Source organism: Cornus florida, unplaced genomic scaffold (assembly GCF_030987335.1).
Source record: "Cornus florida cultivar Cherokee Brave unplaced genomic scaffold, ASM3098733v1 CherokeeBrave_3.0.0_Hap2_Chr02, whole genome shotgun sequence".
Classification (NCBI taxonomy): domain Eukaryota; kingdom Viridiplantae; phylum Streptophyta; class Magnoliopsida; order Cornales; family Cornaceae; genus Cornus; species Cornus florida.
Window position 1 is genome coordinate 108,266,423 of NW_026775572.1, and position 16,898 is coordinate 108,283,320.

The following is a 16,898-nucleotide window of genomic DNA, read 5'->3' on the forward strand; positions in this document are numbered from 1 at the left end:
TGCACTTAAAACCTGGGAGTAAAAGAGACAAATATGAGAAAAACAGATCATATCGAAAAAGAAGTTAAAAACAACTAGTACTCATAAGATGAAAAAACCAAATTCATCCAGAGACAGTGACAACCACTTGGAATGACCAACCACACGTATAGTAAGAAGACATAGGGAGAAAAATGAACTAATTTTTAAATAGATATAATATACTATAGTATTTCCAAGAAACTGAGATTGCATAAAAACTATAAGCAGCATCATATTATTTCTCGTTTAAGACTCAAGTTCAACCCAAATTTACCAATTAGTCTTTCAAATCCTGCAAAGGGAGATCATGTTTCAGTCATTGTCTTAACAAATATTTATAACTAAAATTCATAAAATAATAAAAAAAGATCATAAAAAAATTTCACCAAATAGGATTTACTTTGCAAAACAAGAATTACAGACCTTGATTAATTGAGACAACAGACACTAGATGTCTTCATTTGACTAATCTTAGGGAACAAGAAACATTTAAGGGATCACCCTCGACGTTGAGAAGAAGCATGATTTAAGTTCTGAACAAATCTGTTGGGCAAAATTTTAAACAAGGCCTGGTTTGGCATTTGCATATTCATACTTGAAGGAAATATACAAGAAATATTTTGGCCATGGGGCAGCAGAGGAGGAGAAAGATGTGATACTTTGCACTAAAACTTTTAAATCTATGCTTCACCTAAGGCTTCTTTAGATTAATCATGTGAAATTAGTTGGAAATTTTAAATTACTACTTGCTGAGTTGAAGTGGCTACAATGGAAAGGATGCCCTTCGAAAACTCTTCCTTCTGAGTTTCGCTCTGGGGATCTTGTTGTCCTTGATCTCTCAGAAAGCAATATTACACAAGTGTGGGGTTAGAGATGGTGGGACAGGAACAAGGTGAGTGTTGTTATATATTCAACTACTTTATTTTATTAAATTTGTGATAGTTAGGTCACCTGAGGTCCAAATGTTTGTGGAAGAGTAATCCATCTCATCCCTATTCTTCCTCTACTAAGTTGTATTATGGCAACACTCTTGTGAATCCTGATAGGACTCCTTCTGGCACTTAGTCTTTGGACTGAACTATTAAAAAATTAACCCTAAGTTTTGTTAGAATATAGACTAAATCTGAATCCCCTTGTTCTTAAATCCATTCTGGTCCAATGTAATTTAAATTAAAACAACTGCAATACATTATGTAACGTGTTATATATATTATTATATCAGTATATTTAGATTCGTATATACTTGATTAGGCTGTTGGGTGTGTATGCCTCACAATTCATTCTGTTTCCCATTTGATAACAATATACTGGTATGCATTCTGAAGCATTCTTAATTCCCAATATGTATGAACTAAATGATATATGTGCTATGGGTCTCTCTGGTAAACGTTGTATAATAACTACTTGTATAGCTCGTACATTATGCTTAATCTAGTATCCAGATTTCTCTATGGAAACTACATACAATTTATTTTTGTATTGAGAAAAACTTCTTGTACAGATGGCTGAGAAGTTGCTGGTTATGAAGCTCCATGATTGCCCCTTTCTTACTGAAATCCCTAATCTATCTAGGCTCCCTTTGGAGAAATTGATTCTTAAAAATTGCAAGGGATTGATTAAGATGCATAAAGAATTATAGACCTTATTTCAAATCCTTCCATATTTTAGAGACAACATGCACTAGATGTCTTCAAATATGGGATTTTTTATTCATAGTTTGCACATCAGACATGTAACTGCTTGTATCTAACGCATATTCATGTGTTACACGTACTAGATATAAAACACATCAAACTCAAAGGATATTCACATAAAAGATCAACTGAATTACTGACCTTAATTAATTGATTTAGAAGAAAAAAATTAAAACAAAACCCATACATACAAGATCACACTTGCAGAAAGAGGGCTTGAGAGTTGAGAGACAGCAGGCTAGAGGCTGAAGCTTGCGAACGGCGAACCCAATCGAACTGGAACATCGGGATTTGGAAACTGAAGGATATGGGATTTGATTTTTTGAACAATCAGATATGATATGCCGATATGGGTGTTGATTCTTGTAGATTTTGTACTTTGCAGTTGCAGAGACAGAGAGAGGGCAAGTTCAGAGATGAGAATGAGAATAGAGATGGAAACGATTTGGGAGGCTGAGATGATGAGAACGACAGTAGATATGAGGTGATTTGGGAGGCTGAGATGATGAGAACAATAGTAGAGATAAGGCGATTTGGGAGGTTGAGATGGAGAACGACGGTAGAGATGAGGCGATTTGGGAGGTTGAGATGGAGAACGATATGGATGCTAATTCTTGTAGATTTTGTACCTTGCAGTCGCAGAGACAGAGAGAGGGCAAGTTGATGAGAACGACAATAGAGATGAGGCGATTTGGGAGGCTAAGATGATAATAAGAACGACATTAGAGATGAGGCGATTTGGAAGGCTGAGATGATGAGAACGACAGTAGAGATAAGGCAATTTGGGAGGCTGAGATGGAGAACGACGGTAGAGATGAGGCGATTTGGGAGGCAGAAATGATTTGCCCTAAAATTTTAATCGTCTGGGGGCTGTACGTGTGAGGCGATATATATTTTTGTATATAAAATATATATATATATATATATATATATATATATATATATATATATATATATTTAAGAAACTAGCGGGAATAAGACCCGCGCACGGTGTGAAACTATATTCACTTACTACCACGGTGCCTAAACCGTGGTAGAATAACTTACTACCATGGTTTTTCATTAACTGTGGTAGAAAGAGTAGTTTAAAAGTATAAATAAATACACGCTAAATTTAATTGAAATTAGTTCACTTTCTACCACAGTTATTTTATAATCGTGGTGAAATAAATTCACTTTCTACCACGGTTCTAATTTCTACCACGGTTAATCATTAACCGTGGTAGAAAGTTTTTCTACCACAGTTTTACAATAACCGTGGTAAAATATATTACTTTCTACCATGGTTTTAAAAAACCGTGGTAAAAGACACTTTCTACCACGGTTATTTTAAAACCATGGTAAAAAGGGCGTTCTAAAAAACTATTTTTTTTGTAGTGAACATTACATCAATTGATTTTACTGAGTTACAAATAATGTATTTAATATTCATTTTTATTTTCTATAATGTTGCATGTTACTCGCATAGTAGTTGTAAAAGCTTATGTCATTATTTCGACTGCTATAGATAATGGTTATGGTAATAGCAATGCATGTGATTGTATATATATATGAACTTATACATACTTATATATAAGTGTATGATGGCGGACCATTGTCAGGATATGGTCTTACCAAGGTGTAGAACAACAGTCTAGGAAGTGGTCGAAAAAATATAAAAAAATTAAGAGACGGAGGTTTAAGGTTGTGAACAGAAAGCTAAAGGCAAGTCTCTATTCTAACTCCTTCCCTTAAACCTGTGTTATGTGCATGCCTAGGTGGACTCCAGGGTTTAAATAAATGTTAAAACATATCTTTATGCATGTTTAAGCTGTATTTGATCTCGTTGAATCAAACTGGTTTGGGGTTAATTGAAGTTGAATTTAAATCCTATTGCCGTTGGTTTAAAAGCTTGTGTTTAATTCATGTTCGTTGTTGTATAATAATGTTTTATGATTAATCTGGGACTGAGATTGAACTCTAATAACATAAATATAAGCAGTACAGAGAGTTTGGATATCGTCGGAGGCGAAGAAGATGATCAGAATAGGTGAAACGGCTCGTAGGGAGAGAGAGACGACTCCCTAAATGAGGGAGCCCACTCCCTCAATGATAGAGCCGGCTCCCATGAGTGTGGAGCCAGCTCCTAACTCCTTAGAGCAGGCTCCCATTGTTATGGAGCAGGCTCCCAAGTGTTTGGAGCAGGCTCTCAACATTTGAGAGCCTGCTCTCGCCCAGAAACGCGTATTAATGATTTTAAAGTTTTGTTTGGGCTGTACAGGGTGTTTTTAATCCGTTTAAATTGCATTAAATGATGTAAGTAATTGCTATGGACCTATAAAAATATAGGGAAGCTTTAATTCATAAATGGGTTAAGGAATGGAGCAATATGAATTTAAGGAAAAACTTACAAGTTGCACACTGTTTTGTTAATTAATTTATTTACTGGAACTTGGAGATTCTTTTGTATATGATTTGATACTGTTTAATCATATTTCAACAGAGTTATAAGTATAGTGGATTATCTAAAATTAACTATGCTTGGTATGGATTAAATTGATATTTAATTTGCCGTAAACTGTGTCAATTTATGGATGGTTTGGAGGATTTAAATGCTTAGATTTATTTTCACAATTTAAAGGATTGGAACATAATTTAAATGCTTTGGTTTCTGGATGGATGGTTATACCTATGTCTGGTCACTATATCGGATGGATGATATTTGGTGTTAGGCTTATACGGACTTTATATATTTATGGTTATAGTGTCATAGTATGAGCTTGAGTCTCAGGACCCTGGTTAGGGTGTGTATATCGCCTAGGATGGATAACTGGACAAAGTTGTTGTTCCCTGGTAGGTCTAAGTACATATGACCACATTATATGCGATTTGCATGGTATCTCTACTCAGGCTGAGACAGACCTATTGGGCTAGTGAGTGTCCTATAATGTGTATTTATATATATATGGACTATTCTAGTTATTGTTGAGCTATCTAGGATGTTCTGCATATCGAGTTTCTGTATGGATTGTAGTATGATAGAACTTGCATATGGGCCTGACTCATTCTTATTTTTCAGGTGTTCGTCAGTTCCAGGGTTAGAGCTTGATCGTGCATAGCAGATACATTCACTCACTCCTCTGACTACGTAGGACTACTTTCCATGCTTAGCTTTATATTTTGTTTTAGTTGTTTCCTTTTTCAGTTTGGGATTGTATTAGGGTTCCACTAGATGGATTCCCAAGTTGTTAAATTAAACGGAGGTTTTGGATTGTTGGATTTTAATAATAGTATTTTGAGGATTTTTAATTTAGAATTCTTTCAGCCTATTATCTTATTCTTATTTCAGTTTTGTATTCCGTGTTTATTTACATATTAATTGTTTGGTATCCCTCGGATCTATGCTCGAACTTAATCACTCGTGGCTCTAGAATCGAGGGGTATCACAATATACAAGATAGTCAACTATCTACCATGCACAATCGAATTTGGAAACACATATAATACATGCATTAAGTACACAACTACTATGGCATAACAAATGTCGAATCTTCAGTGTGCAATTCGTTACACGCTATAGCAAAATATTTTAACATTGAAAATTTAAACTCATGAATTTAATACAAATCCAAAATCATGATTTAAACGTATAACGAATGTCAAACACATGATTAAATCATTAATGCTATAGAAACGGAAATTAATTAAATAAACAAATTAATTTATTTAAGTTTCAAATCTCAATCAAATGACCCCTAATTAACACATGTTAAACAACATTGCATGGTCATTATATACATCCCTTCAAAATCTTAATTAGGTTAATGGAACAACAAAGTATAATTTAATTAAATTATGATAATTATATCTTTAACTTCTAAAACAACTTCAAATGGTCCCAAATTAATATATATGCTAGTAAACAAGTCCTAGCCATTTCAAATATTATGTTTAAAACTCAATTAAGCCAATGGAACCCTTAAATCAATTTTAATTAATTCTTTTAATTAAAATCTCTAGATTTTCATACTCATTCAAATGCTCAAAATTAAAGTATGTTAGAGAGCATGCCAAGACTTAATTTAATAGCCTATCACAAGTTAATTCCATGCAAGGTACGACCATAATAATTAAACTTTCACAAAAGAAAGTTATTAAATTAAAGATGCAATCTTTATTTAAATAATCTCAATTTAATATATGTTAACAGACATCCCAAAGCCTAATTTACTAGTATGCCATAATTTAATTCTAAGTTGAATATCATCATGAGAATTAAATATTAAACATAGAAAATAATTAAATTAAATTCTAAATTTTGAACAAAAGCATGCATACAAGTTGTATAAGCGTCAATAGCATGCAAGACAACCAAAATAATTACTTATAACACCTCCTACCTCAATTTGAGATGAAAATATCAAAAGCCACCAAAATGAATCTGCTTCGAATCCAATGAAATTTCGCGGTTTTGTTGGGGACAACACGGTGAACATTAAACTCCAAAGAGGACCTACCAAAATCCTAACTTGACCTCAAACCCGAACTCAAATACTGGCCAAAAATGGGTTCTAATAAGAGAGAAAGATGCGCATAGTCAAGACAAACACAAAACACAAAGGCACTACGATTTTTTTAACAAAGGGAAGAAGCTCAAAAGAAGAGAGAGAAGGTGGCAGGCCCTTGGCTGCCATGGAATCTGGCCTAAAGAGGGAGGAAGAAGGTGAAAAAGTGATTTGTCACTTTAAGGCATTCTATTTATAGTAAAACCCTAAAAGTGCCCCGAAAGGGCCCCGCCGGGTCCGAAAAAGTGGATTTCGTACAAACGCGCTCAAACGGCATAACTCCGTGAATGAAAAAAGAACCGAAATGAGAAAAGATGAATGACGGAATAAACGGCGTCAAAAACCGAATCCCGAGCAGAGAGATATGCCCCGAATAAGTTCGGCGGCAATGGGGGCCAAAAACCTTGAAACTGGGGGAAATGACTAGAAGACAATTCTAAGAGTACATGACTCGACAAAAAGTGAAAATGAATCCCATACGAGGATCCAGGTTCAAAACAAGACGTTTTTGCAATAATTTTCCTTAATTGCACAATGGCCCTTCCAAAAAGTGAAAACTACACTAATGACCCAGAATGAAAATATCTTCCAAAAATATTTTCTTAAAAACCCCTGAAATAAAATATCTTCAAAAGATATTTTTAAAAAACACCCCAAGAAAAGAAAAAGATTCTGAAAAACTATGCATCATACCCCTATGGACACCGGGAGCAATTAGAGTACTTTATTGCAAAAGTAATGATACGTATTTCATGGAAACCACTTAGAATGAAGGCACGTAAAGTCAAAAACCAACTCTGAGCACGAAGAGCGAAGTTGTGCCAAAAAGTGACAAATGGGAAAAGATAAAATAGGGAAAAGGACGAAAAATGAATAGGGTCCAAAAAGTGAAAATGCAGAATTGACTCAGTCCTTAAAGGAAGTTGTCAATTCAAAGAAAAAAGTCTTAAAAATCATTCCAGAGCACTCAAGACGACACTAAGTGACGAGAAACAAAATTCGAAAAAGAAAATTAAATGAAAAAAATTTATCCGTAAAATTTGAGAAAAAGGAAAGGAAGGAAAATGACCGAGTCATTACAGTTTTGCTCTTGGGCTTTATCCCAAAAGGCGTCATACCAACCTTTCCCAGGCAATGTGGGATTGTGCACCCGTAACTTGCCAATATGGTTGCCTGTTAGTGTCTCGTACCCACCCATGGCATACCCATCCACAAAGTCATCATAATCTACCCCCCTTAGAGGCCCGACGTCCCCGTCAGCACACTTCCGGCTGGGTCAGTCTCTGATACCATTTGTAACAACCCACTCCACCACATGGTATGATATTGTCCACTTTGGACCTGAGCCTGAATGGTTTTGCTCTTGGGCTTTACCCCGAAAGGCCTCATACCAACCTTTCCCAGGTGATGTGGAATTGTGCACCCGTAATTTGCCAATGTGGTAGCCTGTCAATATCTCGCACTCGCCCACGGCACACCTGTCCACAAGGTCATCACAAGGGTTCTAAGTTTAGAATGGCATAATAAATAACAAGTCCTCATCATGATATAATGTACAATACAATACCACCAACTTATCAATTAAATCATGCCTCAACAATAACATAGAATTATCATCACAATAAATATAGCAATTCAAGTCAATAAGAATTGTATATAACATTAATAATTCTACACAAGGTAAATGCATATCATACATGCTTAAATCAATAAATCCTAAGTCAAATGTGAGGATTTCTTATAATATGCAAGACTATAATATTAAAAGCATTTACACAATATATATTAAACCCCAAAGGATCATAAAACCCTTAAAGCATAAACATACTATCACCCATACCTCAATAGAGAATTGAATCTCTATAATTCAAAGCAACCAAGCTTAAAATGGAAAATAACAGTAGGGTTTTGTAGAGGAGAGTGAGAGAAAATTTTTACTTCCCAAGGTTAAAGGTCTAAGGTGAGTGGAAGGAGGCCAAAATGAAGTAATAAGCTCTAAACCAAGCTTTTCTTCAATGGAGGCTAGGTTCTGGTTTTGAGAACAAGGGAAATGAAAGAGTTAAAATGAGATGTGGTGGGTGGAGGATCTAGTATTCCTCCACTCACTAGGTGTTCTTACACTGCCTCTCTCACACACACAATGCAAGACTCAATTTGGTGCCTACACTTGTCACCAATCCATGGCTCCTTCCTAGGCTTAATCCTAAGCCTACACTTGTTAACCATCCAAGCCAACAAGTACACCTATCCAAGGCCAACAAGTGGGTGAATCTCCACCCTCCACATGTCACAAGATAATGGTTCCAAGTGACCCCACCCAATGCCAACAAATGGCTCCATGAGAGTGTGACACTTGTCACACTTTCTAAAAATTACAAAAAGGTCTTTTTCCAAAATATCTTCCAAATTAATTTGCAAAATGGTACCCAAGACGAAAAATAATTATTTTACATAATTACACCAAAACCCCAAAAATCAAGAATATTTTAAGGAAACTATGCATCCATACCCTTTTACGAAAAAGTAAGCAACTAGCATGCTTTTCTACGAAAGTAACAATACAAATGTCATGAAAATCAAATATCATCGATGCATGCAAAGCCTGAATCAAATCCGAGCACAAAAAGTGAGGTTATGCAAGGAAAAACGATAAACGTGAAAAAGACGAAACAGGGAAAAAGATGAAAAAAAAAAAGAAATTACCAAAAAAGGAAAGGAAGGAAAATGACCGGCTCATTACACTGACCCACTATTCTTTTTTAGGCATTCGATAGTTCCAGTCTTAGGGGTTGTTCGTGCTGAGTAGAGACAGTCTATCATCACTCTTCCGATTTGACGTAGGAGTCTTCTTTACGTTATAGTATTTGGATATTATTTATTTCAGTTGGATTTTGGATTAAGGGTCCACATGATGGATTCCCAAGTTGTAATTTTTAATTAATTACTAGTATTAGAGGATTTATTTATTAGAGCTTTATTATTTAGTTTTCTTTCAGCTTTGTTCTTTATTTTTAATTCATTTTGTATTCCATGCTTGTTTAAATATTAATTGTTTGATATCCTTCGGTTCTGTGCTCAGACTTGATCATCCGTTGCTCTAAAATCGAGGGGTATCAGAGGAATCATCTCCCAAAAGGAACAATAAGGTCTCCGAAATATAAGGCAGCAAGTCCTTCTCAAGACCAGCTCATACCCTAGATGGAATCCCAACACCACACGAAACAAGACAACAACGTAATGGATAGCCCCAATGCTAACTGCTACGAGATATCAACAAGAAGACCCCCAATCCAAGATGCCAACGAGTTCAATGGAAACTCTACAGGATTCTACTAGAACCCTAAAATAATGCCCCAAGTCTCTAAAGACAAGGGAGAGTAATTAATTCCACTAACACAATTAATCACACAAAACTGCTCACATCCCAACCGTAGCTCTTAAGAGATGTCTAAGGCAACACAAGAAGGATTCTAGGTCAACACACCTATCCAAATCCCAAAATCATCATCCTAAGAAGACAAGACACGAGAACCTCACCGTTGAGGATCACAAGGCAACTTCCCAACTCCCCAAGGAAGGACTTGAGTCATTCCCTACTCATCGTCCCATGACGTTAGAAACAAAGACCTCAATGACATCATCACATTAAGGTTACCACGAAGCCCCAAGAAATGATGCCAACATCTCTAACACAACCACGACTACATCACGAAGAGACAAAAGAAAATGAGACGAAATGGTGCCTCTGTGGCCCAAGTCTCATCCCACCAGACGGAGACTATAACCCCACGCTCACATGAGCCTCATTCATAACCATCATCGACCTAAAATCCCAGAACTCCCTAACCAACAAAACAGATGTGAAGGTCCCCGCCGTGGAGACCTTACAAGCCAAATTCCCCTGACTGAAAGAACCCCACAAGACAAGAACATAACCAAGGGTACTACAAACCCCAAGAAATAATGCCCTAGCGTTAGTCTCACCTGACTGATCATGAACAATGCGTAAAGAGGTAAGTCAGTACAGATACAGACTACTGATTGACATGCACACAAAATTACATGCAATGCATATATATAACGAAAACATATAAACACAAAGCATGACAACACATGCTAAGGAAAACATAAGGCATAATGACACATGTCGTATACCATAATGTTAAAGCAATTAAGGGAAAACGTTTAGAAGCTTTCAAACACATAAGCACTAAAAACATGTCTACGTGCGAACAAATCAAAGCATGTCCATAAAAGTATGATATGCAATCAAAACCCGTCGTCCCGAGGTATTTAAACCTAGGAGCTCTGATACCACATGTGACGGCCCTAGTTTTTCAACTCAGTGCGTCCTGTGATAACCCGAAGTTTGACCCGATAACAGATCTCAAATGCGGAAGCAAAAACAGAAACCAAGTGCCTAGAGATATACGTCATCCCTAAGACGCCAATTTGACATCCTATGAGTCATGGGAACCAAAAAGGAAATAAAATGCGGAAGCGACGTTTTAAAAATGGACAAGTTTAACCCCAAGGGAAAAATGGTCATTTCAAAAGGATATGGGTGCTACCGAGCACACCATTCGATAGATAACGAAAAATTAACGAAGTTTGACTCAAGAATTGTCTAATTCAGAGTACGGAGGAAGGCGTTATGGACAAAACATAAATCAACGTCAGGGCTGCCAAGAAGAGGCACTAGGGCAGCGCCCACAACGCACGCCACACGTGTGGTCACGCCGCGCACGCGCGCACGCTACTGCCCCCTGACATGCCATGTGGGGTTGCACCAATTTTTTGAATTGAAATGCTATTTTGAGGGCTTAAATGACCTTTTGTTGAAAAAGATTATGAAGCGACACCCCCCAAAATCATGTTTTCTATACGATTATGTCAGAAAAAGTTTTTAATTTGCAAGTGAAATACCCAAAATGCCCCTTAGATTAGACTTTTTCTTGAAAATTTTGTGCGCACCAGGAAATCAAATTCGACACGAGGTTTTCGAGACCGAAAAGACTTTGTTTTGAAAAATACTATGAAGAAACCCCCCTAAAATCAGGTTTTCTAAGTGACCATGTCAAGGCTGAAATTTATTTTTCAAAGTAAAATCCCCAAAATGCCGCCCCTAAACCAGATATTTGCATAAAACCTAAAATGAATTTGCTTTAAGTGTTCATTTGGTCGAATATAAGGTTGAGTGCTAAAACGATTGTGAATGCAAACGTAATAAGTGATTTGAAGTGTGCGGGAATGGTTCACGGCTCCCAAAGATGCCCAATGCGTAAAACGACCTATCAAAACTCTAATTTGCTTCAAACGACTTTTAAAGGAAAAACTTGAAAGCAACATGCAGAAATGAAAACAAAAAAGTGTTTGGCCGTTGTCCGCACCTCAAACATATTAAAAAAGTCCAAATAAGTGTGCTTATGCACACTTTACACGCTCCGAATTGAAAATGACACATTAAAACTTCCAATTTCTTTATTTTTCAATAATTATACATGAAACCAAAAGTACTTAAAAGAAGCAACTTAAAAGTAAATGGCCCTTGGCCTCAATTACATACATGTCAAATAAAATTCAAAGAGTGTATCTAAATACCCTTTTTATAACACAAGGCAAAAAGGGCATATTGAACCTAGCTAAGTATTAGACCTTTTTAAGTAAAACTTAATCAAGCTAACTCTAGCATTTGAGCAAAAATATATCAAAAGTACTTCAAAGCAACTAAACAACCAAGGGATATTGTACGTCCTAAAACCGCATCTCCTTACCTGATACAAATCGCATTCAGCGGGGTGAGTAACTTACATTACTTGTAGGGAATGAACATGCGTATGACTTAAAGTTTAACAAGTTTATCAAATTGATATAAATCAATCCATGTGGTTCATGCCACCTAACATCTATGTTTCAAGATGAACTAAGGGATCATCTCAACTACCTAAGTGGTTGAAATTAAATACAAAATACACAAGTCTCTAAAGCAATTTTAGAACTTGTATATACTAAAATCACAAGTCACAATTAAGCATTGGTTGTCAACTTGGAATTAAATGCAAAATCAAATAGCGGAATATCTTGGACATCAAATCTCGGAATAGAACTAAGACGTAAAAGTTAATAGGGCTACTAACCCACAGGAATAACCCAAGTGCGCACTCGACGTTAGCAATCACTTTGAGCTGCTAACACACGGGAACAACCCAAGTGTGCTCTATATTTGTAGGGGGAACTTTTAGCCCCTGTACTAGGACCTTGCCCTAGCTAAGTCAAATTGTGTGATGTCCCAAGTGTTTCTAAAATAAGTCCGAATCTTACACAAAATTAGATAATGCGTAGAAACTACCTTCCATGCACAAGTAGGGTGAAACCACACAAACCATGTCTTAAGGTTTCATGTCTACGATGGCATACACCATGTCGTATCTTCATTATGCGATACGTTACACTTGAACATCACATGTTGAATCTTCAATGTGCGATTCGTTACACTACAACAATATTATCAATATTGAAAACGTATTCATATGAATATACAATACAACAAGTTCAAAGTCGTGATTTAAACATGAGAGCAACATCAAATACATGATTAAATCATTAATACAAGAAAATAGAAATTAATGACATAAAATAATTAAATTTCCTAGATTTCAAATCTCATCCAAATAATCCCCAATTAATATATGTCAAAGATTATATCACGGTCATTACATATATTAAGTCAAATGTTTATTTAAATGGATGGAACACTTAAATAAAAATTAATTAAACTAATTAATTAATTTTTCTATAATATAAATCAACTTCAAATGATTTAAAATAATTATATGTCAAAGATCATATCATGGTCAATACATATATCAAGTCAAAAACTTAATTAGATCATTGGAACAATTAAATAAAATTTAATTAAAATAAAATAATTAAATCTCTAGATTTTAAAACAACTCCAAATGATTCCAAATTAATATATGCTAAAGAACAAGTCAAGGTCATTACATATATTACGTTAAATACCTAATTAAATCAATGGAACCATTAAATAGATTTTAATTAATTAATTTAATTAAAATCTCTATATTTCAAAACTCATCCAAATATTCTCAAATTTATATATGTTAATGAACAAGTCAAGGCCTAATTTAATATCATGTCTTAAGTTAATTCCATACTAGATGCAACTATGTGAATTAAAATTTCATACAAAGACTAATTAAATTAAATTCTAGATTATATACAAAGACATGCATACAAGTTGTATAAACCTCAAAAACAATTAAGATACCAAGATTGTAAACCTATAAACATCCCCTACATCAATTTGAGATGAAAATCTCAAATGACACCAAAATGAAACCTCTTCGACTCCAACGATACTTCGGGGTTAGGACAGGGACAACGAGGGGAACCACAAACCCTCTTGCTGCAACACCAAAATCAAAACTTGAACTAAAAAATGGTCAAAATTGGATTCTAAAAGAAGGGAAATGAAGGCCTCGTCAAGACCGACGATAAAGCCTTCATCGGCGAGGGAAAATATCAAAGGGGAAGAAGTCCAAAAAGAAGAAAGAATGTGGCAGCCCAAAAGGGCAGAAAATGGATGGCAACCATAAGAGAGAAAGAAGAAAAAATGTATTTTTCCTCTCTCCTCGCTCCTATTTATAGAATTCTCAAAAAGTGCCCCACGCGGGTCGCGCGCGGCCCCAAAAAGTGAAATCTGTCCAGACGCTCTTAAACGAAAAAACACTGTGAACGAAAAAGAAACAAAATGAAAAAAAAAATTAACAACGGAAGAAATGGCATTGAAAACCGAGTCCCGAGCAAAATGATATGCCCGAACAAGTTCGGCGGCAACTAGGGTCAAAAACCCTAAAACTGGGAAAAATGACTAGAAGACAATTCTAAGAGTACATGACTCGACCAAAAGAGAAAATAAATCTCATACAAGGATCCAAGTCCAAAACAGGACACTTGGCATTGACTTTTGTTAATTACAAAATGACCCCTATAAAAAGGATAACTATACAACTAACCCAAAATGAAAATATCTTCCAAAAGATACTTTCTTAAAAACCCCTGAAATAAAATATCTTCAAAAGATATCTATGAAAAACACCCCAAGAAAAAAGAATGTTTACAAAGAAAATTTGCATCCATGCCCCTTCGGACACAATGAATAGCTAGTGTACTTTTCTACAAAAGTGAAGATACGCACTCATGGAAACCAAATGGAATAAAAGTACGTGAAGTTAAAAATCAAATTCGAGTACAAAAATTGAGGTTACGCGAAAGGAGTGACAAACGGGAAAAAGACAAAAAAGGAAAATGTCCGAAAAAGAAAAGAGGAAACAACACGGTCTTCACAAAGACGATACCAATCTCCCAAAAGAATAAGTGTCGGGTTGGCCGGGTCTATGCCCGAATACCCGAGGATATAAAAAATAAATCGTCAATAAATGAACACATAATACAAAAGGATAAATAAGAAAAGATAAAATGCTGAATTAAAAACTAAATTGATAATCCAATATTTAAAATCCACAGAATAAATTTCTATAGATTAATAAATCCTTCTGATACAATTAATCCTCCAAAATGATACAACTCGGGAATCCATATTATGTGGACCCCAAGAAAATTCAAACTGAATAAGTAACTGAAATAATGTCTATATCTGAAAACTAAAACATAAATGAATCTCCTAAATAAAAGCGGAAGAATGAAGTAGACTGATCCCTACTCAGCACGAACAACCTCTACTCTTGAAGAGCACCTGAAAAATAATGGTGGGTCAGGCCCACAAACAAGTTCTACTCTACTACAGTCCAAGCAGAGATCTGATACACATATACATCATAGTCAATCCAATAATAACTAGTAGTCCGTATATATATATAGATACACACTATAGGAACCTCACTAGACTATAGGGTTATCTCAACTTGAATAGTAGGCAACATGCAAAATGCATATATAGTGGGCATGAGTACCTAGACCTACCAAGGTACACAACTACATTATATCTAGCTACACATCCCTAGCGATATACACACCCTAACCATGATCCTGAGACTCAAGCTCATATCATGGCATCATAATCATATATATAAAGAGCCGTGCAAGCATAAAATAAATGTCATCCATCTCATACAATGGTCTGACATGAATAAGGAGGACTTAACTTTATGGTTAATCCTATGACGGCCCAAGTTTTGTAAATCCAATGCGTTAGTGATGACCAAAAGATGACCCGATAACGGTCCAAAATGCGGAAGCGACAGGTGAAACAACGGTTTCTAAAGAAACAATGTGTCTCTAAGACACCAATGTGACCCTCAATGAGGTCATGGAACCCAAAGGAAAATAAATGCGGAAGTGTCGTTTCAAAAATGAACAAAAAGGAACCTACGGGTAAAATGGTCATTTTGCAAAAAAGTGGATTCAAGCGCTACCGAGCACACCACTGGGAATAAAATGAAAAACTAATCATGATGGACTCAAGAATTTCATTATTCGGATTCCGGACGAAGGAGAAAAGACAAAAGAAAGAAAAACGAGCAATAAAGCAAAAAGGGGTAAACTGGTAATTATCCAAAAATATCTAGGTGTAGCCGAGTACACCATTGGATAGACAATGAAAAATTAAACAATTTAAAAAAAAAATTCACTTGATTTGGAGTCCGGATGAGGGAGAAAGGTCAAAAACAAAATCGACGTCGCGGCGGCCCGACGAAGGCCGTGACAACTACAGTGCCGTCAACCCACTACTGCTGCAACTGAGAGTAAAAACGGGCATCTAAACGGACTTTTCTGGAAAAACTCAAAGAAGAACCCCCCCCCCCCCCTAAAATCAAGTTTCCTACCCCGATCGCAGACGGAAACAAAAAAAATGTATTGCAAAATGCCCAGGATGCCCCCAAGAAAATCTGGTCAAGGGGGTAAAAATTTCTCCGAGCTGCTGCCCAAAGAAAGGAAATAGGGCTTCGGTAGGTTTTTAAATTGTCTAAATTGAAAATGAAATCTTAAAATACACCCACAAGACCACCAGAAATTTCGGATCGGTCTTCACACTTTTCAAAAAAAAGTCGATGAATAGTACCAAGTACAATTGCACAAAAAATCTGCAAAACCTGGCAGCAAGGAATTTTCGGACAAATATGGATTTTTGAGGGCCAAGATGGCATTTTCTGGAAAAACACAAGGAATAAACCCCCTTTAAAATTTAGTTTTCTACGTGACATGTGAGGAAAAATGAAAAAAATGCATTGTGAAATACCTGAAATGCCCCTGGAACAGAATAGGGTAAAACTTCCTAAAAATGCTACTTAGAGTTTTTGTTTCATCAAGGATGGTGTTGTTTGCCAAAGTGAGTATACGAGTGCATGCAATATGATAAAATAGATGTAGCAACATGGTCTAAAGCCTATTTACATTCCATTAACAAGTTTTAGCATATAAAGCCTCCATAGTTGATAAAAATACATTTTCAAGCAAAATATGGCACCAATTGAATACAAGTGCAAATATAAACTGGCTTGGCCCTTGGCCTCATGTCCTACATGTGCATTAAAAGGAGTGTACTTATGTACACTTTACATACGTAGAATCAAAGAATACAAGTTTTATACATAAA